Source organism: Phyllobates terribilis, unplaced genomic scaffold (assembly GCF_046119375.1).
Source record: "Phyllobates terribilis strain yellow unplaced genomic scaffold, ASM4611937v1 Scaffold_1__5_contigs__length_1240528914, whole genome shotgun sequence".
Lineage (NCBI taxonomy): Eukaryota > Metazoa > Chordata > Amphibia > Anura > Dendrobatidae > Phyllobates > Phyllobates terribilis.
In genome coordinates, this window is record NW_027362761.1 from 817007303 (window position 1) to 817030472 (window position 23170).

Below are 23170 nucleotides of genomic sequence, written 5' to 3' on the forward strand. Positions count from 1 at the left end.
TGCATCTACCTCTGAAAAAATATTGGGCTTCTAGCTGTGTGTGGGACTTGTTGTATTAGTCCATCTATACTGACCTCCATCAGGTTGCAAACTGAATAAATTTTTTTTGCATCTACCTCTGAAAAAATATTGGGCTTCTAGCTGTGTGTGGGTCTTGTTCTATTAATCCATCTATACAGACCTCCATCAGGTTGCAAACTGAATATAATTTTTTTCTGCATCTAGCTCTGAAAAAATATTTGGCCTTCTAGTAGTGTGTGGGACTTTCTCTGTTAGTCCATCTATACTGACCTCCATCAGGTTGCAAACTGAATATATTTTTTTCTGCATCTACCTCTGAAAAAACATTGGGCTTCTAGCTGTGTGTGGGTCTTGTTCTATTAATCCATCTATACTGACCTCCATCAGGTTGCAAACTGATTATAATTTTTTTCTGCATCTAGCTCTGAAAAAATATTTGGCCTTCTAGTAGTGTGTCGGACTTTCTCTATTAGTCCATCTATACTGACCTCCATCAGGTTGCAAATTAAAAATAATTTTTATCTGCATCTACAGTACCTCTGAAAAAATATTTGGGCTTCTAGCTGTGTGTGGGACTTGTTGTATTAGTCCATCTATACTGACCTCCATTAGGTTGCAAACTGAATATATTTTTTTCTGCATCTACCTCTGAAAAAATATTGGGCTTCTAGCTGTGTGTGGGTCTTGTTCTATTAATCCATCTATACAGACCTCCATCAGGTTGCAAACTGAATATAATTTTTTTCTGCATCTAGCTCTGAAAAAATATTTGGCCTTCTAGCAGTGTGTGGGACTTGTTCTATTAGTCCACCTATACTGACCTCCATCAGGTTGCAAATTCAAATTAATTTTTAGTATGCATCTAGCTCTGAAAAAATATTTGGCCTTCTAGCAGTGTGTGGGACTTTCTCTGTTAGTCCATCTATACTGACCTCCATCAGGTTGCAAACTGAATCTAATTTTTTTCTGCATCTAGCTCTGAAAAAATATTTGGCCTTCTAGCAGTGTGTCGGACTTTCTCTATTAGTCCATCTATACTGACCTCCATCAGGTTGCAAATTAAAAATAATTTTTATCTGCATCTACAGTACCTCTGAAAAAATATTTGGGCTTCTAGCTGTGTGTGGGACTTGTTGTATTAGTCCATCTATACTGACCTCCATCAGGTTGCAAACTGAATATATTTTTTTCTGCATCTACCTCTGAAAAAATATTGGGCTTCTAGCTGTGTGTGGGTCTTGTTCTATTAATCCATCTATACAGACCTCCATCAGGTTGCAAACTGAATATAATTTTTTTCTGCATCTACCTCTGAAAAAATATTGGGCTTCTAGCTGTGTGTGGGACTTGTTGTATTAGTCCATCTATACTGACCTCCATCAGGTTGCAAACTGAATATATTTTTTTCTGCATCTACCTCTGAAAAAATATTGGGCTTCTAGCTGTGTGTGGGACTTGTTGTATTAGTCCATCTATACTGACCTCCATCAGGTTGCAAACTGAATCTAATTTTTTTCTGCATCTAGCTCTGAAAAAATATTTGGCCTTCTAGCAGTGTGTTGGACTTGTTCTATTAGTCCACCTATACTAACCTCCATCAGGTTGCAAACTGAATATATTTTTTTCTGCATCTACCTCTGAAAAAATATTGGGCTTCTAGCTGTGTGTGGGACTTGTTGTATTAGTCCATCTATACTGACCTCCATCAGGTTGCAAACTGAATAAATTTTTTTTGCATCTACCTCTGAAAAAATATTGGGCTTCTAGCTGTGTGTGGGTCTTGTTCTATTAATCCATCTATACAGACCTCCATCAGGTTGCAAACTGAATATAATTTTTTTCTGCATCTAGCTCTGAAAAAATATTTGGCCTTCTAGTAGTGTGTGGGACTTTCTCTGTTAGTCCATCTATACTGACCTCCATCAGGTTGCAAACTGAATATATTTTTTTCTGCATCTACCTCTGAAAAAACATTGGGCTTCTAGCTGTGTGTGGGTCTTGTTCTATTAATCCATCTATACTGACCTCCATCAGGTTGCAAACTGATTATAATTTTTTTCTGCATCTAGCTCTGAAAAAATATTTGGCCTTCTAGTAGTGTGTCGGACTTTCTCTATTAGTCCATCTATACTGACCTCCATCAGGTTGCAAATTAAAAATAATTTTTATCTGCATCTACAGTACCTCTGAAAAAATATTTGGGCTTCTAGCTGTGTGTGGGACTTGTTGTATTAGTCCATCTATACTGACCTCCATTAGGTTGCAAACTGAATATATTTTTTTCTGCATCTACCTCTGAAAAAATATTGGGCTTCTAGCTGTGTGTGGGTCTTGTTCTATTAATCCATCTATACAGACCTCCATCAGGTTGCAAACTGAATATAATTTTTTTCTGCATCTAGCTCTGAAAAAATATTTGGCCTTCTAGCAGTGTGTGGGACTTGTTCTATTAGTCCACCTATACTGACCTCCATCAGGTTGCAAATTCAAATTAATTTTTAGTATGCATCTAGCTCTGAAAAAATATTTGGCCTTCTAGCAGTGTGTGGGACTTTCTCTGTTAGTCCATCTATACTGACCTCCATCAGGTTGCAAACTGAATCTAATTTTTTTCTGCATCTAGCTCTGAAAAAATATTTGGCCTTCTAGCAGTGTGTCGGACTTTCTCTATTAGTCCATCTATACTGACCTCCATCAGGTTGCAAATTAAAAATAATTTTTATCTGCATCTACAGTACCTCTGAAAAAATATTTGGGCTTCTAGCTGTGTGTGGGACTTGTTGTATTAGTCCATCTATACTGACCTCCATCAGGTTGCAAACTGAATATATTTTTTTCTGCATCTACCTCTGAAAAAATATTGGGCTTCTAGCTGTGTGTGGGTCTTGTTCTATTAATCCATCTATACAGACCTCCATCAGGTTGCAAACTGAATATAATTTTTTTCTGCATCTACCTCTGAAAAAATATTGGGCTTCTAGCTGTGTGTGGGACTTGTTGTATTAGTCCATCTATACTGACCTCCATCAGGTTGCAAACTGAATATATTTTTTTCTGCATCTACCTCTGAAAAAATATTGGGCTTCTAGCTGTGTGTGGGACTTGTTCTATTAATCCATCTATACAGACCTCCATCAGGTTGCAAACTGAATATATTTTTTTCTGCATCTACCTCTGAAAAAATATTGGGCTTCTAGCTGTGTGTGGGACTTGTTGTATTAGTCCATCTATACTGACCTCAATCAGGTTGCAAACTGAATATATTTTTTTCTGCATCTACCTCTGAAAAAATATTGGGCTTCTAGCTGTGTGTGGGACTTGTTGTATTAGTCCATCTATACTGACCTCCATCAGGTTGCAAATTGAATATAATTTTTTTCTGCATCTAACCCAGCCAATAGTTTTGGCCTAATACCACAGTTTGGCCACTCAGCTCTGCTCGGTTACCATCCATTGTTTTTTTGTGCAAACAACTCCAGAGTTGTGAATTAGTTAACCACCAAAATGAGTGGAAAAAGGCCTGCTGCTGGTGGAAAGGGGAATAGGCGTGTTGGGAAGGGGAAAAAAGGTTGTGTCCGTGGGGTAGGTGTTAAAGCAACAGTAACATCTGCAGAAGAAAGACCATCTTCCAGCCAAACTAAAATGTCTACTTCTTTTAGCGGACAATGTGATAAGATCCCTTTCTTACGGCCACGCCAATCGCTACAAATTCCAGATGAGGCACAAAAACAGCAGGTGCTTCAACGGATATCAAGTGCTCCTTTAAGTGGGCTCTCCTCCACATCAACTTCAACATCACAAATACTCCAGTCCTCAAAGGTGTCACCCAAATCGCACTTGCTTCCTCACAGCTCCCAAATCTCCAGCTGCCCGTCTGAGTATGAGGTAGAACAGATGGTTGAGTCTGCAGAGCTGTTTACTCATACTATAGCCTGGGAATCAGAGGTCGACTCCAGCGCTTCTGTGAATCCAGACGAGGAAATGATCTGCACTGATGCCCAGAATCTTTATGAGTCGGATCCAGGACCAGACGCAGAAGGTTCTGACCATAATGTAGACCCTCATTCCCAAACTGTAACTCCTGTTGGTGGAGACAATGAGGAAGACGATGATAAGATTCAAATACCTGATTGGAGCGACAACTTTAGTTTTTTGTCAGGGCAGGAACAGGTTGGCTCTGAGGACGACGGGTGTGATAACACACAGGGTGATGATGATGAGGTTGGAGATCCCACTTACTGTCAACCCACAGTCAGCCAAGAGATGAGGTCAGCAGAGGAGGTGGAGGAAGATGCTAGTGACGACGAGGTCAGGTTGCGCCTTCCTGGACAGAGACGTAGTACTGGAAGCACGTCAACAACTGCATCCTCAAACACAACTCTGCCTCTCACCACAAGTCGTGGTGGCTCTTCAGGTCGCATGGGTGCTAAGCCTTGCATAGCCTGGGCATTTTTTCAGATCGATAAAGATGACCCAACTCGTGTTATCTGTAACATTTGTCAGCAAAAGCTAAGTAGAGGCCAAAAAATACATAGTTTGAGTACTTCATGCATGAACCGGCACATGGACATGAAGCATAAGTTGCAGTGGGAAGCTCAGTGTGCTACAATGCGGCCTAGCCGGCCGGGCCAACCACCGTCTGCCATATCTTGTGCATCCGCGGCCTCTTCATCCTCTGTGACTGGGGGGACAGCAGTCACACCTGTTTTGGGGCGCAGACCTGCCACCTCTTTACCCGCAACAGCCAGCGTGATTGGCAGGTCATCATTTTCTTTGGAGGTGGTAACATCAGCTGGTGTTGAGCGCTGTCCGACATCGATAGCACCACCTTTGGATCAAGGCAACCTAACATGTCCGCCTGCATCTTCCTCACAGACCGGCAGTTTGCCGGGGACACCCTTATCAACCCCGTCTAAGCACAATAGCCAGCCCTCGGTCCCTCAGATGTGGACAAGTAAAAGACCATTTCCTCCTAGCCATGAGAAAGCTAAGAGGTTGAATTTCACCATCTGCAAGCTCTTGGCTACAGAAATGCTGCCTTTCCGCCTGGTGGACACAGAGGATTTTCGAGACCTTATGTCCGTCGCAGTGCCCCAGTACCAGATGCCCAGTCGGCACTACTTCTCAAAGAAAGGTGTGCCTGCGCTCCACCAGCATGTCGCACACAACATCACCGCTTCTTTGAGAAACTCTGTGTGTGACAGGGTGCATTTCACCACAGACACTTGGACGAGTAGGCATGGACAGGGGCGTTACATGTCGCTGACTGGGCACTGGGTAACTATGGTGACAGCAGGACAAGGGGCTGCTGTCCAAGTCTTGCCGTCCCCACGAGTTGTGCGTCAATCCTCTTTATGTCAAAGTTCCTCCACTGCTTCTGCCTCCTCAACCTCCTCTCGGTCTTCCACCTGCACCCAAAGCCTGTCTGGTCATGCCACAAGCTTTCTAACTGCGCAGAAGGGATCCTGCACACCTCCTTACTATGCTGGCAGTAGGGCTCAACGTCATCAGGCAGTTTTTACTTTGAAATGTCTGGGAAATGTGAGTCACACAGCTGAGGAGTTGTGGTCAGCTCTGGAGAACCAATTTCATGAATGGCTGTCTCCACTGGACCTGAAACCAGGGAAGGCCGTGTGCGACAATGCTGCAAACCTGGGTGCGGCCCTTCGCCGGGGCAATGTCACACACGTGCCTTGTATGGCTCACGTGTTGAACCTGGTTGTCCAGCAATTTTTAGCCCACTATCCCAGACTAGATGGCCTTCTGCAGAGGGCACGGTCGCTGTGTGCTCACTTCCGCCGTTCGCATCCCGCAGCTCAGCGACTTACATCTCTACAGAAGTCGTTGGGCCTGCCACTTCACCGGCTAAAATGCGATGTGCCTACCCGGTGGAATTCAACTCTGCACATGTTGCAGCGACTGTGGCAGCACCGACAAGCCCTGGTGCAATACGTTCTGACGTATAGCCTGGGCCAACGAGATCCAGAGGTGGGGCAAATCACGCTGGAGGAGTGGTCTCAGATCAGGGACCTATGCACCCTTCTGCACAGTTTTGAAATGGCGACGAAGATGTTTAGTGCTGATGATGCCATTATCAGCATGACTATTCCGGTGATTTACATGCTGGAGCACATGTTAAACAGAATTCGGAGTCAGGTGGTGGCACAAGAGGAGGTGGAGGAAGTAGAGGAGGAGGAGTTGTATGCGGAAGGGCTAACATCTGCAAGGTCCAGACGGTCGGCAGCACCAAGGCGGCAGGCATGTGAGGGTGGGGGAGATGGTTTTACCAGGGCGCATGGTAGCAGCCAAACTAGTGAGGAAGGTGCAGGAGCCCAGGAAGAAGTGGAGGACGAACTGATGGAAGACTCATCAGATGAGGGAGACCTTGATCACATTTCTGTTGTGCGAGGTTGTGGGGAGAGGACAGAGGAAGGAAGCATGATTGTTACCTCGCCACCAACACAACAGGGACTTGGTGCTCCTGGATGCGCAACACACATGAGTGCCTTCTTGCTGCACTACCTGCAACTTGACCCTCGAATTGTGAGAATTAGAAATAATCCTGACTACTGGGTTGCCACACTGTTAGATCCCCGGTACAAAAGTAAATTTGCAGAAATTATTCCTGCCATAGAAAGGGATGCACGCATGCAGGAGTATCAGCAGAGACTGTTGCAGAATCTTACATGTGCTTTTCCACAAAACACTAGTGGTGCACATAGTGAATCTCACAGTTCCAACTTGCCAACCGTGGGACCGTCAAGTGTTCAGCACTCAAACCGTAACAGAACCACAGTATCTGCTGGTAACATCAATTTTGCGGAATCATTTCACCACTTTTTTAGCCCATCCTTTGCAAGGTCACAGGAGACAAGAAGTCTGACACATAGTCAACGCCTAGAGACGATGGTACAGGAGTATCTCCAAGTAAACATTGAAGCCATGACTGTGTCACTGGACCCTTGCTCTTTTTGGGCTTCCAATCTGGATAAATGGCCGGAGCTAGCCACTTACGCCTTGGAGATCTTGTCATGCCCCGCAGCCAGCGTTCTGTCTGAACGTGTGTTCAGCGCTTCTGGTGGTGTGCTGACAGATAAGCGCACGCGGCTCTCCACTGATAATGTAGACAGACTCACGTTCATAAAGATGAACAAATCATGGATCCGAAACGACTTTTCTACCCCTGTGTCATCCTGGGGAGAGTAAAAGCTTGATGATTGGTTAAAATCACCCTACCAACCGTTTTAAGCTTTCAAATTACTAATCATGTTTATCTGTATCTTGACTGGAAAATAATTTGGGCTTTGTAGCAGTGTGCAGCACTGATCCTATTAGGCCATCTATAATAAGCTCCACCAGATTTAAAATTAAAAATAATTTTTAGCTGCATCTAGCCCGGAAAATAATTTTGGGGCTCCGAGATGCGCAAGACACATAAGTGCCTTCTTGCTGCACTACCTGCAGCATGACCCTCATATTGTCAGAATTCGAAGTAATCATGACTACTGGGTTGCCACACTCTTAGATCCCCCAAACTTTTCGATCAACCTTTCCATTTTAATAAAGACCAAAAAACTGGTCATTTTTGAAATTATAAGCATTAGCAGGTTGTTAGAAACTGAAATCAAACAGTTTTCAACTCAAAACTTTATTCTAGGTGATGTTACATTTTCACATAGGACCCCTTGTTCGAAAGGAGCTTCTGAACTCTCTCGTCCATTGAATTTGTCAGGTTTTGGATGGTTTCTGCTTCAATTGTTTTGCATGAGGACAGAATACCCTCCCAGAGCTGTTGCTTAGATGTGAACTGCCTCCCGCCATCATAGACACTCCTTTTAATGATGCTCCAAAGGTTCTGAATGGGGTAGAGGTCAGGGGAGCATGGGGGTCACACCATAAGTTTGTCCCCTTTTATGCCCATATCAGCCAGAGATGCAGATGTTTTATGTGCAGCATGAGATGGTGCATTATCATGCAGAAAAATGATCTTGCTGTGAAATACACGGTTCTTCTTCTTGAACCATGGCAGGAAGTGCTGTTTGAGAAAATCCACATACATTATGGAGTTCATCTTTAGCACCTTCAGGGATCCTAAAGGGGCCGACAATCTCTCTCCCCATGATTCCAGCCCAAAACATTACTCCACCTCCTCCTTGTTGGCGCTGTAGCCGTGTTTGCGTGGGGTGTCCATCAACCAGCCATCCTCCACTCCATCCATCTGGACCATCGAGCGCTGCACGGCACTCATCCGTGAACAAAACAGTTTTGAAATCAGTCTTCATGTAATGTTTGGCCCACTGGAGCCGTTTCTGCTTGTGTGAAGTGGATATTGGAGGTCGACAGGATGGCGTATGCACAGCTGCAAACCTCTGAAGGACCCTGCATCTTGTTGTTCGGGGGACGTTGGAGGCACAAGCAGCTTCAAAAACTTGTCTGCTGCTATGACAAGGCTTTTTTGCCGCTGCTCTTTCAACCTGACGTAATTGCCTGTAGGAAAGAGTCCTCAATTTGCCCTTATCAGCACGCACACGTGTGTACTGTGAATCAGCTACATACTTCTTGATTGCCAAGACACTTCATCCTGATCATCGCACAATGTTGATTGTAGTCATGCCTTGACCTAAACACTCCACAATTTGTTGCTTCTCAGCAGCCGACACATCCTTTTTCTTTCCCATTTTGGCAGAAAATGTAGGCTGCTTAATAATGTGAGAGAGCCTTCTTAAGTAGTCTTGCCTTTCATTGGACACACCTGCCAAAGTAATTAGCACAGGTGTCTGCAATTGCTTACAGTGATATAAAGAGCCCTGACACACATCACCATCAATGAGTTTAACTGACAAACAAACAAATTCTTCCCTTATCACTCCTAAACACTTTTTGCATAATAATTTGGAACGCAGTGTACATGTGCTTTTCCACAAAACACCAGTGGTTCACGTAGTGAATCTTACAGTTCTAACTTGCCAACCGTGGTCTGTATGGAATTGTTCAATAAAGGGCCCAAAATTAAGATAACATAGATGGGAGAGGTCTCTATGAATAGGAATTCCTAAGTATTTGATACCCTGTGAGGGCCATGCAAAGGGAAAGTTGGACTGGATGGAATCCTATATGGATTTGGGGAGGGAGACATCGAGGGCCTCAGACTTCGCTGCATTGATTTTAAAATTTTACCATGTAACAAAGTGATCTATTTCAGCCATAACAGCAGGGATGGATATATGTGATTGAGTGATATATACTAGTACATCATCAGCAAAAAGAGAGCACTTGTACTCGGTGCCTCCCACCTCAATCCACCTAATATTGGGGTTATGGCGAATTGATGAGAGCAGGTGCTCCGTCACTAGGATGTATAAGAGAGAGGACAGAGGACATCCCTGCCTTGTCCCATTGGTGATTGTGAAAGGTGATGAAAATGTTCTGACGCACCCCCTGGGCCTTGGGACACCCGGAGCCGGACCCTTTTTGGTGGATGCTGGTGGTTGTAGTCTTCGTGGCGGCGACCCGGTTCCGTGGCTCAGGGCGGTCAAACCAGTGGCGGAACTATTTATGTGGTTTTGATGTTTAAATGTCCGACTACGCCACCCGTGGATTGCGGTCAGAGTGAACAGCCGCTACAGGGCAGACCGCTGAGGCTGGTGTTGTGGGTGCAGCAGAGCGTAGCATAACTCCCCACGGGAGGAGTATAGCCTCAGGGCAGTGTATGCGGAGGATGGGGGTGATGGTGCAGGGCAGCAGCAGTAACGACACGGAGTCAGTGATGCAGTCCAGGGCCTTTACTCACAGTTCTTATTATCCAGACCACGTCTGCAGGTAACGGCTGCCCACGTTGTACTGTGCTCACCAGGTGAGGGGCTCAGACAACTCCCAGATAACTTTGGAGCACTTCACAGGACCCCCTTTGTGTGTCCTTTGTCTGGCCTTTCTTACCAACACTTCTGTCCGGCTGCCTCGGGCCTCCTCTTGGTAAACTTGGCGCCAGTTTCCCTGACCCTATGTGGTGCCTTCCTAGCGGGTGTAGCGAGGGGCTGCGCCACATAAAATGTCAGAGCCTCCGGTTTCTAGCTGAGGGTCGTTTCCTGCCTCCACTAGTTCGGGCACCGGTCTCCCCCGTTGGCCTGACCCCTCCACGCAGGTGGATTCGGGCGTGCGGTGGCGACTCGCCCGTCCGCACCCCTGGGATCCCTTCATTCCTCGTTCCTGGAGCCTTCTCCGCTCCTCTTTCTTCCTTCTCCCTCTTCCAGGCCTGGGCCTCTGTTACTAGGCCCGCCTCCGGAGCAGAGCTCATGCAGAGCCCCTGCTCCCTGCCACTTCTGCTCAGACTTCTCTGCACTGAACTAAGATGGTGCCCACCTTTTATACTCCCTTCTCAATGCACCCAGGAACTGCTTCCTCCCTGCTCCTGCACTACAGGGTTCCCCTTCCTCAGTGTTCCCTCCCCCCACTCCAGCCAGGGACAGGGACTGTCGTGCCCATCTCAGGGGCATATTGGTCGCCCTGCCCCACAGCAATGTGGTGTAATGCATGCAGGTGTCGGGTCCTGATCCACACTCCATCCTTACCTGAGAGTGAGATATCACACCTCTGGGTGAGGTGCAATACGTCTGTAGCAACCGAGCCCTCAGGGTGCTACAGTTCCATTTATCTTCAGCCTAGGTGACGTATTGCGATACAGGGCCGTGATTTTGGCTATAAAAGGGTCCCCTAGACCCCTACCCCAAGCTTTTTAAGAGAATCATATATGGCATGCCAGGAGACTCTATGGAATGCTTTCTCAGCATCCAACGAGAGTATCTAATTACAAATTTTTAACTGCATCTAGCCCAGGAAATACTTTGTGCCTAGTAGCAGTGTCTGCTAGTCAGCGGATTATCCCGGCTGTTAAGCAAGCTACACCACCTGTAGTTTAGACACTTAATTTTTTCAAAGGAAATGCTTCGGGACCATGGGATACTTAGTGAAGAGCATCAGGAGGCACCCCAAGGCATAGGGGCTGGGACTGGCAGTAGGATGCCTTGCGGTGGACAGCCGAGCTCGATCCTTATAAAAGCTTTTTAACTGCAGCAGCTTTAGTGGACGCTACTGGAGCTGGAATTACCGCGGCTGCTGGCATGAGACTTGCCCTCCAATAGATCCTTGTAAATGGATTTAAAGTGTATTCATTCAAATTAGAGAGACAATTTAAATTAAAAAGTTTAGAGCTGCCTCCACCACAGGGGGGCTCGCTCGACCCACCAGCGGACAGGCACCAGTATTGGGAGAGGGGGGCTGGCCGTCAGGGTTCACCGCGGCTCTGGCACAAACCCGGCGACACGGAGGTGGCACGGGCAGGAGCGGACTGGCCGTGTCGGCTTCTCACTTTTTGGATTTTAGAAGGGCATGACATGCCTATATCTGTGTCTCCCCCTCCTTTTACTCCTCCACCTCTTTTATTTTCGCATGACTATATGTACTTGTCACTTTTCCATGTGTTAGTTATGTCTTCTGAGCAGTTTGTCAGCTTTTGGACACCTTTGAAGGTGTTTTCTATGTGTTTCTATGTGTTTTTGTTTGCCTGCCATTGGTTTTAACGGTGTTCGAAGGTGTTCGACGAACAGTTCGGCGAACACACGGGTGTTCGACGAACCGAACCGAACTCGAACACTACGGGGGTGGCTCAACACTAATTGTGACATTTGTACTGTAGATCAGCCTGGAAGTGGGAAATGCACTGCAGCAAATATTGGTTTTTTTTTTTGTTTTGTTTTGTTTTTTTAAAACGTTAAAAGTTAATTCAGAGTGTCATTTATTATTCAACCCCTCAAACCACAAGAATTCTGTTTGGTCCCCCTAAAGTATTAAGAAGTAGTTCAGGCACCAAGAATAATGAGCTTCACATGTGTGGATTAAAGATCTCTTTTGCCAGCCTTTTCGGACTATTTAACCCCTTAAGCCCCGCGGGTGGTTTGCACGTTAATGACCGGGCCAATTTTTACAATTCTGACCACTGTCACTTTATGAGGTAATTACTCTGGAACGCTTCAACGGATCCCCCTGATTCTGAGATTGTTTTTTCGTGACATATTGTACTTCATGATTGTGGAAAAATTTCTTCGATATCACTTGCGTTTATTTGTGAAAAAAATGGAAATTTGGCGAAAATTTTGAAAATTTTGCAATTTTCAAAATTTGAATTTTTAAGCCCTGAAATCAGAGCGATATGTCACACAAAAGAGTTAATAAATAACATTTCCCACATGTCTACTTTACATCAGTACAATTTTGGAACCAAAATTTTTTTTTGTTAGGGAGCTATAAGGGTTAAAAGTTGACCAGCGATTTCTCATTTTTCCAACAAAATTTACAAAAACATTTTTTTAGGGACCACATCACATTTGAAGTCACTTTGAGAGGTCTTTATGACAGAAAATACCCAAAAGTGACACCATTCTAAAAACTGCACCCCTCAAGGTGCTCAAAACCACATTCAAGAACTTTATTAACCCTTCAGGTGCTTCACAGGAATTTTTTGAATGTGGAAGAAAAAAATGAACATTTAACTTTTTTCACAAAAATGTTACTTTAGACCCAATTTTTTTTATTTTCACAGGGGTAACAAGAAAAAATGGACCCCAAAATTTGTTGTGCAATTTCCCCTGGGCACGCAGATACCCAATATTTGGGGAAAAAACACTGTTTGGGCGCACGGCAGGGCTCGGAAGGGAAGGAGCGCCATTTGACTTTTTGATTGTAAAATTTGCTTGAATAATTAGCGGACGCCATGTTGTGTTTGGAGAGCCCATGTGTGCCCAAACTTTGTAGCTCCCCCACAAGTGACCCCATTTTGGAAACTAGACCCCCCAAGGCACCTTTCTAGATGCATAGTGAGCACTTGGAACCCCCAGGTGCTTCACAAATTGATTCGTAACAATGAAAAAGTGAAAAAAAAAAACACTTTTTCATTTTTATGAATCAATTTGTGAAGCACCTGAGGGTTCCAAGTGCTCACAATGCATCTAGATAGGTGCCTTGGGGGGTCTAGTTTCCAAAATGGGGTCACTTGTGGGGGAGCTCTAATGTTTGGGCACACAGCGGCTCTCCAAACGCAACATGGTGTCGCTAACAATTTGAGCCGATTTTCCGTTAAATTTGTTAGAGGACACCATGTTGCATTTAGAGAGTCCCTGTGTGCCCAAACATCGGAGCTCCCCCACAAGTGACCCCATTTTGGAAACTAGACCCCCCAAGGCACCTATCTAGATGCATAGTGAGCACTTGGAACCCCCAGGTGCTTCACAAATTGATTCGTAACCATGAAAAAGTGAAAAAAAAAACACTTTTTCATTTTTATGAATCAATTTGTGAAGCACCTGAGGGTTCCAAGTGCTCACTATGCATCTAGATAGGTGCCTTGGGTGGTCTAGTTTCCAAAATGGGGTCACTTGTGGGGGAGCTCCAATATTTGGGCACACAGCGGCTCTCTAAATGCAACATGGTGTCCGCTAACAAACTTAACGCAAAATTGGCTCAAATTGTTAGCAACACCATGTTGCGTTTGGAGAGCCGCTGTGTGCCCAAACATTGGAGCTCCCCCACAAGTGACCCCATTTTGGAAACTAGACCCCCCAAGGCACCTATCTAGATGCATAGTGAGCACTTGGAACCCCCAGGTGCTTCACAAATTGATTCGTAACAATGAAAAAGTGAAAAAAAAAACACTTTTTCATATTTATAAATCAATTTGTGAAGCACCTGAGGGTTCCAAGTGCTCACAATGCATCTAGATAGGTGCCTTGGGGGGTCTAGTTTCCAAAATGGGGTCACTTGTGGGGGAGCTCCAATGTTTGGGCACACAGCGGCTCTCCAAACGCAACATGGTGTCGCTAACAATTTGAGCCGATTTTCCGTTAAATTTGTTAGAGGACACCATGTTGCATTTAGAGAGTCCCTGTGTGCCCAAACATTGGAGCTCCCCCACAAGTGACCCCATTTTGGAAACTAGACCCCCCAAGGCACCTATCTAGATGCATAGTGAGCACTTGGAACCCCCAGGTGCTTCACAAATTGATTCGTAACAATGAAAAAGTGAAAAAAAAAACACTTTTTCATTTTTATAAATCAATTTGTGAAGCACCTGAGGGTTCCAAGTGCTCACAATGCATCTAGATAGGTGCCTTGGGGGGTCTAGTTTCCAAAATGGGGTCACTTGTGGGGGAGCTCCAATGTTTGGGCACACAGCGGCTCTCCAAACGCAACATGGTGTCGCTAACAATTTGAGCCAATTTTGCGTTAAATTTGTTAGCGGACACCATGTTGCATTTAGAGAGCCGCTGTGTGCCCAAATATTGGAGCTCCCCCACAAGTGACCCCATTTTGGAAACTAGACCACCCAAGGCACCTATCTAGATGCATAGTGAGCACTTGGAACCCTCAGGTGCTTCACAAATTGATTCATAAAAATGAAAAAGTGTTTTTTTTTTCACTTTTTCATTGTTACGAATCAATTTGTGAAGCACCTGAGGGTTCCAAGTGCTCACTATGCATCTAGATAGGTGCCTTGGGGGGTCTAGTTTCCAAAATGGGGTCACTTGTGGGGGAGCTCCAATGTTTGGGCACACAGCGGCTCTCCAAACGCAACATGGTGTCGCTAACAATTTGAGCCGATTTTCCGTTAAATTTGTTAGAGGACACCATGTTGCATTTAGAGAGTCCCTGTGTGCCCAAACATCGGAGCTCCCCCACAAGTGACCCCATTTTGGAAACTAGACCCCCCAAGGCACCTATCTAGATGCATAGTGAGCACTTGGAACCCCCAGGTGCTTCACAAATTGATTCGTAACAATGAAAAAGTGAAAAAAAAAACACTTTTTCATTTTTATAAATCAATTTGTGAAGCACCTGAGGGTTCCAAGTGCTCACAATGCATCTAGATAGGTGCCTTGGGGGGTCTAGTTTCCAAAATGGGGTCACTTGTGGGGGAGCTCCAATGTTTGGGCACACAGCGGCTCTCCAAACGCAACATGGTGTCGCTAACAATTTGAGCCAATTTTGCGTTAAATTTGTTAGCGGACACCATGTTGCATTTAGAGAGCCGCTGTGTGCTCAAATATTGGAGCTCCCCTACAAGTGACCCCATTTTGGAAACTAGACCACCCAAGGCACCTATCTAGATGCATAGTGAGCACTTGGAACCCTCAGGTGCTTCACAAATTGATTCATAAAAATGAAAAAGTGTTTTTTTTTTCACTTTTTCATTGTTACGAATCAATTTGTGAAGCACCTGGGGGTTCCAAGTGCTCACTATGCATCTAGATAGGTGCCTTGGGGGGTCTAGTTTCCAAAATGGGGTCACTTGTGGGGGAGCTCCAATGTTTGGGCACACAGGGACTCTCTAAATGCAACATGGTGTCCTCTAACAAATTTAACGGAAAATCGGCTCAAATTGTTAGCGACACCATGTTGCGTTTGGAGAGCCGCTGTGTGCCCAAACATTGGAGCTCCCCCACAAGTGACCCCATTTTGGAAACTAGACCCCCCAAGGCACCTATCTAGATGCATTGTGAGCACTTGGAACCCTCAGGTGCTTCACAAATTGATTTATAAAAATGAAAAAGTGTTTTTTTTTTCACTTTTTCATTTTTACAAATCAATTTGTGAAGCACCTGAGGGTTCCAAGTGCTCACTATGCATCTAGATAGGTGCCTTGGGGGGTCTAGTTTCCAAAATGGGGTCACTTGTGGGGGAGCTCCAATGTTTGGGCACACAGCGGCTCTCCAAACGCAACATGGTGTCGCTAACAATTTGAGCCAATTTTGCGTTAAATTTGTTAGCGGACACCATGTTGCATTTAGAGAGCCGCTGTGTGCCCAAATATTGGAGCTCCCCCACAAGTGACCCCATTTTGGAAACTAGACCACCCAAGGCACCTATCTAGATGCATAGTGAGCACTTGGAACCCTCAGGTGCTTCACAAATTGATTCATAAAAATGAAAAAGTGTTTTTTTTTTCACTTTTTCATTGTTACGAATCAATTTGTGAAGCACCTGGGGGTTCCAAGTGCTCACTATGCATCTAGATAGGTGCCTTGGGGGGTCTAGTTTCCAAAATGGGGTCACTTGTGGGGGAGCTCCAATGTTTGGGCACACAGGGTCTCTTCAAATGCAACATGGTATCCGCTAACAATTTGAGCCGACAATTTGTTAGCGGATACCATGTTGCATTTGAAGAGTCCCTGTGTGCCCAAACATTGGAGCTCCCCCACAAGTGACCCCATTTTGGAAACTATACCCCCCAAGGCACCTATCTAGATGCATAATGAGCACTTGGAACCCCCAGGTGCTTCACAAATTGATTCGTAAAATTGAATAAGTGAAAAAAAAACACTTTTTCATTTTTATGGATCAATTTGTGAAGCACCTGGGGGTTCCAAGTGCTCACTATGCATCTAGATAGGTGCCTTGGGGGGTCTAGTTTCCAAAATGGGGTCACTTGTGGGGGAGCTCCAATGTTTAGACACACAGGATCTCTCCAAACGCGACATGGTTCCAATTTGTTAGAGGACACCATGTTGCGTTTCGAGAGCCCCTGTGTGTCTAAACATTGGAGCTCCCCCACAAGTGACCCCATTTTGGAAACTAGACCCCCCAGGGAACTTATATAGATGTGTGGTGAGCCCATTGAACCCCCAGGTGCCTCTCAGAAAATCATAATGTTGACTTGTGAAAATAAAAAAAAAACATTTTTTCCACAAAAATGCAAAAAAAAATATTTTCACAAGGGTACTAGGAGAAATTGCACCCCATAAGTTGTTGTGCAATTTCTCCTGAGTACTCATATACCCCATGTGTTGGAAAAAAACTACTGTTTGGGCGCATGTAAGGGCTCGGAAGGGAAGGAGTGACGCTTTTGAACGCAGACTTTGATGGAATGGTCTGCGGGCGTCATGTCATGTTCTCAGAGCCCTTGATGTGCCTAAACAGTGAAATGCCTAACAAGTGCCCCCTTTTTGGTAGTGTTAGTTGATTTTTGAATTTTGTAATGTAGTGTTATACATCAGTTGTGTAGGACAATCTGACGAACACTACACAACTGATGTATGACAACCTGACGAACACTACGTCAGCTGTGCAGTGTTCGTCAGGTTGTTATACTTCAGAAATTAATTCAACAGTCCATCGAAGTATGGTACCTTTTGAAGCAGTCTTTCATACACAGGCCAGGTTTGTCAGGGCAGGTGTCACATTGATAAATGGTGTCCTTGCGTATTCCACTTTTATAACACACTCGGCACCTCTTTTGTGACTTTCCTTTTTTTCCGCTGTGAGGGATCTGCCCTGGGAAATGCTGGCCTGGTACAATTCTTGGTCCTTCAATTCCAGAAGTACTGGGGCCCTCTCTGTCACCGCTGCCAAATATCAGGGCCTTGATAACTGTTTCCTGAAACTGAAGGTACGACGCAGAAGTCTGGCCTGCACATTGTGACAGAAGGAAAGCATTGTGCATTGCCATCTGTACAATGTGCACGGCCAGATTCTTGTACCACACTCTGGACTTTCTCAAAGCACTGTATGGCTGGAGGACTTGATCAGAGAGATCAACTCCCCCCATGTACTTGTTGTACCCCACTACACAGTCTGGTTTGACGACCTGTGTAGTGGAACCTCGTACAGTGCTGAGTGTGCTGCCATCACCATGTATGGTGGTCAAGAAAAGGACATCCCTTTTGTCCTTGTACTTGACCATCAACAGGTGGTCGCTACATTGGGCTCTGCTCTCACCCCTCTTGAGCAGCTGCCCAATTAGCGTCTTTGGGAGGCCTTTCTGAATTTTGCGGACAGTACCGCAGGCTGCGGTACGTCGCGCAGAGAGGGACTGGAAGAGCGGGATACTTGTATAAAAGTTATCCACGTAGAGGTGATAACCTTTATCAAGCAGTGGGTGCACCAAGTCCCACACAATTTTCCCACTCACTCCCAGAACAGGGGGGCATTCAGGGGGTTCAATCCGGGAGTCCTTCCCTTCATAAACTCTAAACTTGTGAGTGTATCCTGAGGTACTCTCACAAAGTTTATACAGCTTGATCCCGTACCTTGCCCTCTTACTGGGCAGGTACTGCCGGAATCCAAGCCGCCCCTTAAAAGAAATTAAGGACTCATCCACACAAATGTCCCTTTGGGGCACGTACACTTCACCAAACTTGTTGTTGAAGTGTTCGATGACCGGCCGAACTTTGAAAAGACGATCAAAGTTCGGGTCATCGCGTGCAGGACACCTTGCATTATCTTGGTAATGCAAGAACTTGTAGATGGCCTGAAAACGTGTCCGGGGCATGACTATTCGGAACACTGGAGTGTTATACAAAACGTCAACACTCCAGTATTGCCGAAGCTCGGGCTTCTTCAAGATCCCCATAAGAAGGACCAGGCCCCAAAACTTCATCATTTCTACTGCGTCTACAGGAGACCAGTTAGAAAATGATGAAGAGGGGTTTTGTTCTAAAAATTGATGAGCATATAAATTAGTTTGGCCCACCATGAGGTTTATAAAATCCTCAGAGAAAAAGACTTTGAAAAAGTCTATTTCTGTGAGGCCGGTGGTGTCAAACTTGATTCCTGATTCCGCTACGAAATCAGGAATCAGTGGCTCATAATTTTCGGGGGGCGAAGTCCATATAGGCTCAGTAGTGGGGGGCGCTGGAACATCTCTCCTGCGACGACGGCGGGGCGGGCCAGCAGAACCTGAGGAAGAGGAGGAAGAAGAGAAGGAGGAAGACGACGAGGAGTCGGAAAAACAAAGAAATGTGGGATCCTCACCCTCACTGTCAGTGTCGGAGGCAAGAATAGCGTATGCCTCCTCCGCTGAATAATGAGTTTGGGATGAGCTGGACATTGTTTGTTATGTATGTGCTGCGTGTGTGTCAATTCTTTGAGAGTGTGTGTGTGTCAGTACTTTATTTAGAGTGTGTGGAAAAAGGAAATACTGTATGTGGTGCAAACAGCGAGCACGAGTGTGGATTGGTGAACTATGCCACCGATCAATACTCGGCGGCTGCTGGATGTGCGCACAAATGTGTGGGGAGTGGGAAGAGGGGAATTGGGTTGGATGAGGGGAGATCAGATTACTTACCAAAGTCCTCTCTGTTCTTTCAGGACCGGGAGCCCGTAGCAGGAGCCCGGCGCTGGTGACCAGGAGCCCGGCGCTGGTGACCGGGAGCCCGGAGCAGGAGACCGGGAGCCCGGAGCAGGAGACCGGGAGCCCGGAGCAGGAGACCGGCGCTGGTGACCGGGAGCCCGGAGCAGGAGACCGGGAGCCCGGAGCAGGAGACCGGGGGCCCGGAGCAGGAGACCGGGAGCCCGGAGCAGGAGACCGGGAGCCCGGAGCAGGAGACCGGCGCTGGTGACCGGGAGCCCGGAGCAGGAGACCGGGGGCCCGGAGCAGGAGACCGGGGGCCCGGAGCAGGAGACCAGCGCTGGTGACCGGGAGCCCGGAGCAGGAGACCGGGGGCCCGGAGCAGGAGACCGGGAGCCCGGAGCAGGAGACCGGCGCTGGTGACCGGGAGCCCGGAGCAGGAGACCGGGGGCCCGGAGCAGGAGACCGGGAGCCTGGAGCAGGAGACCGGGGGCCCGGAGCAGGAGACCGGGGGCCCGGAGCAGGAGACCGGGAGCCCGGAGCAGGAAGACGGGAGCCCGGAGCAGGAAGACAGGAGCCCGGAGCAGGAAGACGGGAGCTCGGAGCAGGAGACCAGGAGCACGGAGAAGGAGACTGGTACTGGAGCTGGAGATCAGAAGCAAAAGAATTAACAGGGACACTGGGGTGAGGCGGATTGGGATGGGAAGGGGGGTAAAAAGACAGGGGAGTGGGAAGAGGGGTAAAAAGACAGGAGAGTGGGAAGAGGGGGATTGGGGTGGATGAGGGGAGATCAGAGATGGACTTACCAAAGGGTCAGCAGGACTGGAACAGAAGACCCAGAGCAGGAGCCCGGGAGCCCGGAGCAGGAGACCAGGAACCCGGAGCAGGAGACCAGGAGCCCGGTGCAGGAGACCAGGAGCCCGGTGCAGGAGACCAGGAGCCCGGTGCAGGAGACCGGTACTGGAGCTGGAGATCATAAGCAAAAGAATTAACAGGGACACTGGGGTGGGAAGGGGGGTTAAAAGACAGGGGAGTGGGAAGAGGAGTAAAAAGACAGGGGAGTGGGAAAAGGGGGAAGAGGGGGATTGGGGTGGATGAGGGGAGATCAGAGATGGACTTACCAAAGGGTCAGCAGGACTGGAACAGAAGACCCAGAGCAGGAGACCAGGAACCTGGAGCAGGAGACCAGGAACCTGGAGCAGGAGACCAGGAGCCCGGAGCAGGAGACCAGGAGCCCGGAGCAGGAGACCAGGAGCCCGGAGCAGGAGACCAGGAGCCCGGTGCAGGAGACCAGGAGCCCGGTGCAGGAGACCAGGAGCCCGGTGCAGGAGACCAGGAGCCCGGTGCAGGAGACCGGTACTGGAGCTGGAGAACAGAAGCAAAAGAATTAACAGGGACACTGGGGTGGGAAGAGGGGTAAAAAGACAGGGGAGTGGGAAGAGGGGGAAGAGGGGGATTGGGGTGGATGAGGGGAGATCAGAGATGGACTTACCAAAGGGTCAGCAGGACTGGAACAGAAGACCCAGAGCAGGAGACCAGGAACCCGGAGCAGGAGACCAGGAGCCCGGAGCAGGAGACCAGGAGCCCGGAGCAGGAGACCAGGAGCCCGGTGCAGGAGACCAGGAGCCCGGTGCAGGAGACCAGGAGCCCGGTGCAGGAGACCAGGAGCCTGGCGCTGGTGACCAGGAGCCTGGCGCTGGTGACCAGGAGCCCGGCGCTGGTGACCGGGAGTGGAGCTGGAGACTCGGACCAGAGCTGGAGACCGCTGCAGGACGCAGAAAAAAAAGGTAAGGGGGGGTAAAAAGAGGGGGGAGGGGGGATTGGGGTGGATGAGGGGAGAACAGACTTACCAAAGTCTTCTCTGCAGGATCAGCAGCAGGCTCTGGAGCAGGAACCACAGCAGGTCAGGAGCAGAAGATCCAGGAGCTGGAGCAGAAGATCCAGGAGCAGCGGCAGCAGCAGCGACTGGAACAGTGAGAATATTCTGTGGCACTACAAGGCCCAGCACAGACACATCAGATGTGATCGCTCTGTAGAAATCCTCACCAAATGTGAGGGTCTGCAGGGCGGTCACAGGGTGATGATGGGGTGGTGACAGGTGGAGGTAATCTGATTGGAGCAATCATTGATGACATCGATCGCTCCAATCAGAGTACCTGAATACAGGTGACCAGGCGGTCACAGGGAGGTGTCACCCCTCTGTGACCCCCTGTGGTGCATGTTGTGCCCCAGCCATCTGATTGGTGACACTGATTGCACCAATCAGACATGGCTGGAGCAGAGCACGCACCACAGGGGGTCACAGAGGGGTGACACCTCCCTGTGACCGCCTGGTCACCTGTATTCAGGTACTCTGATTGGAGCGATCGATGTCATCATTGATCGCTCCAATCACAGCAGTCTGGGGGCTTGAGTCACATTACAGGGGGTCATGGGGCGGTGACAGGCAGGTCACAAGCCGGTCACTGCCCCATGACCGCCCTGTCACCGCGCGGTCGCGCTACGATTGGTGCGATCGATGTGATCGGCGATCGCACCGATCATAGCAGTCCGGGGCCAGGGCTGGGGTGTCCTAGCAACAGTCTAGGATCGGTGCTCATAGGAGCACCGATCCTAGGCTTCAGATCACTGTTTCCGGCAATCACATTGCCGGAAACAGTGAGAAATGCTGTGATTGGCTGTTCAGATTTGAACAGCCAATCACAGCGATCGCTGGTGCGGGGGGGCGGCGACAGCCCCCGGGATGATGACGCCATCTACCAGGAGGTAGGATGGCACCGTAACTTTAATGCTGTCACCGCGACTTAAGTCGCGGTGCCGCATTAAAGATATGACGTACTAATACGGGTCTGGCTCTTAAGTCCCAGGGCACAGACGCGTATTAGTACGTCAGATGTTATTAAGGGGTTAAGACCCTCCCCAAACTTGTGAACAGCACTCGGACATGGTCAACATGGGAAAGACAAAGGAGCATTCCAAGGCCATCAGAGACAAGATCGTGGAGGGTCACAAGGCTGGCAAGGGGTACAAAACCCTTTCCAAGGAGTTGGGCCTACCTGTCTCCACTGTTGGGAGCATCATCCGTAAGTGGAAGGCTTATGGAACTACTGTTAGCCTTCCACGGCCTGGACAGCCTTTGAAAGTGTCCTCCTGTGCCGAGGCCAGGCTTGTCCGAAGAGTCAAGGCTAACCCAAGGACAACAAGGAAGGAGCTCCGGGAAGATCTCATGGCAGTGGGGACATTGGTTTCAGTCAATACCATAAGTAACGTACTCCACCGCAATGGTCTCCGTTCCAGACGAGCCCGTAAGGTACCTTTACTTTCAAAGCGTCATGTCAAGGCTCGTCTACAGTTTGCTCATGATCACTTGGAGGACTCTGAGACAGACTGGTTCAAGGTTCTATGGTCTGATGAGACCAAGATCGAGATCTTTGGTGCCAACCACACACGTGACGTTTGGAGACTGGATGGCACTGCATACGACCCCAAGAATACCATCCCTACAGTCAAGCATGGTGGTGGCAGCATCATGCTGTGGGGCTGTTTCTCAGCCAAGGGGCCTGGCCATCTGGTCCGCATCCATGGGAAGATGGATAGCACGGCCTACCTGGAGATTTTGGCCAAGAACCTCCGCTCCTCCATCAAGGATCTTAAGATGGGTCGTAATTTCATCTTCCAACAAGACAACGACCCAAAGCACACAGCCAAGAAAACCAAGGCCTGGTTCAAGAGGGAAAAAGTCAAGGTGTTGGAGTGGCCTAGTGAGTCTCCTGACCTTAACCCAATTGAAAACTTCTGGAAGGAGCTCAAAAATAAAGTCCACATGAGACACCCAAAGAACCTAGATAACTTGGAGAAGATCTGCATGGAGGAGTGGGCCAAGATAACTCCACAGACCTGTGCCGGCCTGATCAGGTCTTTTAAAAGACGATTATTAGCTGTAATTGCAAACAATGGTTATTCCACAAAATATTAAACATAGGGGTTGTATAATAATTGACCCACACTTTTATGTTTAAAATTTAATAAAATTCA